General features: G+C 41.8%; 1 long non-coding RNA gene across 1 annotated transcript; it reads left to right on the top strand.

Moving 5' to 3' along the window:
* The first annotated feature begins 1,053 nt into the window (after positions 1-1,053).
* Positions 1,054-6,302, top strand: LOC129697799 (uncharacterized). Its single transcript, XR_008723578.1, has 3 exons — positions 1,054-4,998; positions 5,075-5,248; positions 5,344-6,302. It is a non-coding gene; the product is annotated as an uncharacterized LOC129697799 (long non-coding RNA).
* Positions 6,303-6,631: the final 329 nt, after the last annotated feature.

Here is a 6,631-nt window from a genome sequence, read left to right as displayed (position 1 = left end):
GGCACAGCGCTGGGACACCAACACGGAGTGGGCGATGCCTTACCGGATCGTCGTGCAGTAAGCTCCAGAGTGCGGTGACCGCCGACTACAACATCACGAAGCTGTGACTGCGAGCGTCTAGCTGCCGGCGGGCGGTGCTGGATTTAAAACACCACGGAGCCTGGGATCCGAGACCGCCAGAGTCGGAGTTCCAACCGGCGCAGCCTGAGGACTTCGGGTGCCGCAGTCTCCGGGAAGGGAGCGGCCGCTTCAGACATTCCAAGCCGCTGAGAAATGTCTGAAGCTGACACCAGAGTTCCAGCTTCCCGGCAAGAGGGCCTGAAAACATCGGACTGGCTGAGGAGGCCACAAATAGGCCCCGACCACGGGTGGACTATGAAGAGGAGAACTGGACTTTTTGGTGCCTTCCCTCGCGGTGGATTCTGATGTGGTGGGACGTTTCATGTTGAATCCTACAGCGTACTGTGTCTTTATCTTTTTTATTTCATATTAGACCAAGTGCAGACCTGTTGGATCTGCTCCCCTAACACAGCCATTCCCTACCCGTAGCCCCCACAGGAGACGTGGTCCTCCAACTCAAGCCGTTCAGGACTCAGCAGTGCGGCTGTTTTTAAATGCTGTTTTTAAATGGCGTCTTAGAAGTGAGATGCGGACGCCAGCAGCCGTTATGGTCGCTGGCCAGCAGGAGGCGACAAAATGAGTGAGTGGGGGGGGAGAGAAGGATTTTATTAAAAATGTGTACATAACCACGACAAAATTTAATCAGGAGTGGATACTTGGAATGAAAAGTGAAATCTCTACCGAAATGGAAAAAATCTGGGCGTTTGTGGGTCTGGTGTTGGCGTAGCAATGAATCAAAGGCTGGCACCCACAAGTCAGGGAAACCACACACACACACACACACACACACACACACACACACACACACACACACACACACACACACACACACACACACACACACACACACACACACACACACACACACACACACACACACACACACACACACACACACACACACACACACACACACACACACACAGAGTTTTAATATTATATAGATGGATGTATGGAAATCTAATTTCTTCTCTGTAAAGCACTTTGGCTTCAACGTTCGTTATTTGATTTAAAAGTGCTATATAAATAAAAATTACTTACTTACTTACTAAATCTTATTTAAATGTAGTCCATCTGGCCACGTTGTTACTTCAGGAGAAAAATAAAATAATTTTAGCATTAAGAAAGTTTGAAGGAATAGCTGTGAATATCACAAGAAATCACAGTAGAATAGCCAGTGAGCATATTATTAAGATAACATGAATCCGGTCATGAAGCAAAAAAAAAAGAATGATGAATATTTAATGCCTGGTAATTCACAGAAGAGCTGGGATGTGCAAATTAGAAGTATGCAACATTTTAACCCATGCAATATTTTATATCCAATTTCAGTTAAAACCAAAACATGACCCAGAACACTGCTTTATATGATTTGCTGCTGCAGGGTGCTTTGACACCCTGAGCAAAGCAGTAATTCCTTTGCTTATACAAGTATAAATGGTCGACTGTCCAATACTTCCAGAGTCACTTTCAGAGGCCCACAGGATTTGAGAAGTAAATGTTGAAAGCAGCTGCCACCTTCACTGGTTATCAGCAAGCAACTTATAGCAGAATCTGTTTCTAAATGAGCTCTCAATGCCTGATAGAGGTCAAGAACTGTTTGCTTTGAGGTGAAATCCCTAAAAATGTTGGTTGAGCTTCAAGTTAAGAGCATGTGAACAAAATTGATATATCTGCACAGGAAAAAATATTGTTTTCTCCTTTGTTAACTTCCCATAGTTTCCAGTGTTTCTAACTGAAAAAAAAGTTTTCTTATCATATCATGTCCAATTAAGTCCTGATACCATATATTCTGATTGGCATCTATAAATCTTTTGAGGTAGAATTAAAAGTTATAGACACAGCTAATAATTTTATTTGTTGCAATGTCAATCTCAAGGTTATTTCCTTTTCACTATTTTAACAAGAATAATGCTCTGTTATTATAAAAACTGAACAGAATTTCCTTTGAAAATGTTGACAGAAGTCATCTTCAAAGCATAATAGTGACACAAAGCGAACATGTACAAAATGGAATATGGCCCTTATCAAGATATTCAAAACAATGAACCCATCTATAAGTGTTCAGTAAGAAACCATCAAAACCCCTCCTCCCATGAACAATTAAAAGGTTATTGTTAGCTGTCTGAGTGCAGGTAACTTTGCAGGGAAACATAGCAGGGAATAAACTAAGGTTATTCTTATTAATCTGTGAATAACCTCCCCCAAAATAAAACTAAGAGTGTACATTTTTGATATAGACTAAGTGTCATTACCACGGTAACTTTTCCTAATATGACTATCAGCTGGAAATATCCACCCATTATTGGATTCAATTTTGCAATTATGCAATAATACTTCACCTTACATGCATTTCTCACAACTATAAACATGATAATTAAAGGCAGGAGTGGGCTATACAGAACTGACATCTGCTCAGCCATTAAACAAGTTTAGAGCTGTGCTAATTGTAATTTAACCTGCACACTAAAGTCTAGCTGTAATAGCCTATCAAGCCTTAGTTTATCGGTAATCTATCTTCCTCCTGTCAAGACCCCTCAAGATATTATTTCTATCAAGTTACTTCTCACTCATAAGCAGATACAAGCCTAGCATGTTCATCCTTTTCTCATAAGGCAACTCACTGACTCCAAGTATTCATCAAATAAACATAACTTGAACTGCCTTCAAAGCAATGGCATTGGAGTTTAAATAAAAAGATCAATATTGTACATGTGTGGCCTCAAATACCATACATAATGAAATCTGATCTTCCAACTTGTATTCAATTCCCCAAGCAATAAACTATGACATTCTGTTAGCATTTCTGGCTATTCAGTGTGCTGCATACTTGCCCTTTGTGAATCATGCAACAGGATATCCAGATCCCTTGGGATATCTGGCTGTGCAATCTCACCATTGAGACAACATGTTCTTTTTTATTTATCTTTTCTCTGCATATGGATGATATCACATTTTCCTACAATATATTCAATTGTCAGATCCTCACCCACATCCTTAACCTATCTATTTTCCTTTATAGGTTTCTTAGGTTATTTTCACAACATTTTCGTACACAATGTTATGCCTTCATCTAAGTTAGTGAGAATACCTTTGACGTCTTCACCTAAGTAATTTATAAAGTCATAGAGTAAAAGCCCTGTCCCACGGTACGAGTTCATTCCAAGAGCTCTCCCGAGTTTAAAAAAAAATCAAACTCGTGGTAAGCATGGAGAATGAACGTAGCGGGTACGTCGGAACTCTGGGACATCTCTTAGCGCTAACGGCAGGTAACCGGGAAGACTCGCTAACGGCAGGTAAGCACGGGAAGATTTTGCAACAAGATGAAAAATGTCCACGAGAGCCCCGAGTACCGACGAGTGGTCATTACCGTAAAACGCCTGTCTCACGGTGCGTCGACCCTCGAGTGACCCCGAGTTTAAAATAAATTAAACTCATGGTAATCACGTACAATTAACGTAGCGGGAACGTCAGAACTCATGGACGCAACTTAGCGACTCGTGGCGCTAACCGCAGGTACCCATGAAACTTGTAATTTCAAACATGTTTAAAGTTTTCCACGAGTCAAATTTACTCTTGAATTTAAAAATTGAAACATTTAAACTCGTTGTAAGAACATAGTGGCCCGTGAGTTTACCGTAGTGACTCTTGAGTCTACCGTGATAACTCATGGGCACTCTGAACTCGGCAGCTGGACAAAGGAAAAAAAAAGGTGAGTAAAAAAAAAAAGGTGATTTCCACATCAGCACGTGACCTGGGTCAATCGAGGTCATTTCACCTCATTGCTGGTGAATCTTTTTGAGAAGAAGCTTGCTAGAGATGGCTCCCAGAAAAGTGCAACGCAAGGGCAGAGCAGAGCCATAGAAAAAACCTGCCTTGAAGGCTTTGATCATACAGGAGGAGGAGGAGAGGCAACAGGAGATGCAACAGGAGGAGGCAACCTGGCTATGGGCTCCCTGGAGCAGGGGAACAGGGAGTTTGAAAATGTGCAGATTGCCTCCCAGGTAGCTGTGTGTGAAACAGCCTCAGACGTGGAGGGAGGCAGGGAAGATGGAATAACGTGAAACCCTTTCACTTCAACAGGTAGCAAGAGGGAGACCTTGTAGAGTGGTATCAGGCAAATGAAATCCTCTATGATAAATGCAGAGAGGATTATCGTAATAAGGAGAAGAAGCGTGCTTTGTTGGAGTAAAAGGCAACAGAGTATCCCGGGTGCACATGTGAGTACATTATGATATATTAGGGCATCAGCAGGTCAACCATTTTCTTTTATCCATGATTGCAAAATTTACAGTCTAATTTATGTAAAAGTTCTATATTTTTCGTTAAATAAAACTTCTGTAGTAAGTCTGTGCCCTGCAGATGTAAAGTTATAAGTTGCAGACAGTTCTATATTTTTGTGTATTTAAAGGTTGAATCCGGTCTCCAAAAGCCCATAAAATTAAATATGCGTGAGGTCAGGCAATTAACACATGTAATGCTTGTCTTAAGGCTGTTTGTTTTGAACGTTGAATCCTGTCTTCAGGAAAGACCACATTAAATATGCAGAGGGCAGGCTATTAAAACAGGGCTACCATTTTACAGGCCTCAATGGCTTTCAGGTACATATCTGTTTACTCTCTGCAACTTTTCATCTCTTGGAAGACATCCTATGCTAGAAGTTCTACTTAATCCCACCACTCTCCTTTAATGCAGATGAACGACTCCAGCAATGGTTTACAAACCAGAGGACCATCTACGGAAAAGTCACCGCACTTGGCTCAAAGACAGGGTCTGCTGGAGGCAAACTCACAGAGAGAAACAAGTTGATTGAGGAGAAAGTGGCATTTCTTATCAAGCCATATTGTGCGTGTGGTGACCAGAACTAGCGCGAACAAGGTACTTATTACAACATAGTTTTACAGTCATGAGGCTCTGGACACATTGTCTAAATGATTTAATTTAATTCTTCCAGCAACAACAGAGCAGTGAGCAGGTGTTGGATGATCCTCTCGACGGGACCTCTACGCCGGGACCATCCGCCAGCCAACAGCACTCCAGGAGGCAGATGTCGCAGGAGAGCAACATTGGCGGCACCACACCTGGAGATGATGATGAAAGGAGAGGTTTACAAGATAACATAACTGTTGTAAGCACATAGAGTTTTTGAACATTTCAATTTCCATTGCACAATGCATCCATCCACCATTGTGTTCTAATCTAACATGGGTTATTATGTTTCAGCTCACTGACCTTGTAAGAGACGGGGTTCATTTGTTGAATGATGCACGCAGGGATATGGCACCAATAGCTGAGTGTGTGCAGAAAGTCTGTCAGTGTTGTCTCGCGGTGATGAGCGAAGATATAACTGAGGATGTGTGGGAATTCACATGGGCTTTCTTCAATCAGGCAATGAAGTTCCGAGAGTGAAAGGTTAATATGACATCTTGATTTTCTACACTTCTTTCATCGTTTCTGTTAAAAATCTTTATTTCTCATATGAGACATTCACAATGATTTAATGTGTGTTGTTGTCTGCGCAGTTAAGGAGAGCACATGCACCTGTGGCACCATGTCCCATGTATGTACAGCCTCGTCCGTTTCACTTCTTTGATCAGGTATTAATAAACAGATGAACGCTTCCATCAATGGTGTTTTTTAATGCATTGAGCTTGACGAATATATTATTCTCAAATTCAAAAGCAGTCAGCGAGCCAAAGGGAGGACAGTTTGCAATGGGAGACCAGCCACAATACCAGGCAGCACAGGTATACAATTATCTTGTGTCGGATTGAAGTTTTAAAAATTGAGATTCGCAACCGCATAAAGACATTAAATTAATCCACTTTCATGAATAATGTTAATGAGATGCAAGAAAAGCACATGATTAGCCAAAAAGACATGACATTTTCATAAAGTTAACATTTAATTCTTATGCCCCTGTCCCACTTAGGAAACCTCTGGAGACTATGCGCCCCACCCAAGGTTTCCGTGCGGTTCCCGGAGGATGCAGGTGGTTGCCGGAGGTTGCAGGTAGTGGAAGCAGGTAGGGAGACTAACAAAAACCTCCTGGAACCTCCGGGAACCGCACAGAAACGTTGGGTGGGGCGCAAAGTCTCCAGAGGTTTCCGTTCAGGTTTCCTAAGTGGGACAGGGACATTAAGTAACCCTATTGCACCTTTTTATGATCTGTGAAAAAGCTTTCACATGTACTTCCTACTTCTTTTTCAGAGACACCCCCCCATCACCACTCAGCAGAGCCCTGCTGTAACACTTGCATTCATGATATGGAGAGGGCCTGTCCAAGAAAAGGAACCTGACCTGGGAGATGAGATTCTTATCTGTCTACCCCAACATTTTCTAATGCGCCCGTTTTGATTCCACAACACCATTGCATAAAAGAGTCTCTTTGTTAAAAATAAATTGATAAAGACATTTGTTATCATATACAAAGGTGTCTGACTTGAATTAAATTGATGTGCACTTCCCATGAGGTTAATGAGACGCAAAACACAATACGATGAAGGAAACA

Source organism: Leucoraja erinacea, chromosome 6 (genome assembly GCF_028641065.1).
Source record: "Leucoraja erinacea ecotype New England chromosome 6, Leri_hhj_1, whole genome shotgun sequence".
Classification (NCBI taxonomy): Eukaryota; Metazoa; Chordata; class Chondrichthyes; order Rajiformes; family Rajidae; genus Leucoraja; species Leucoraja erinaceus.
The sequence above is the reverse complement of the archived record's forward strand: the minus strand, read 5'-3'. Positions and strand labels throughout refer to the sequence as shown.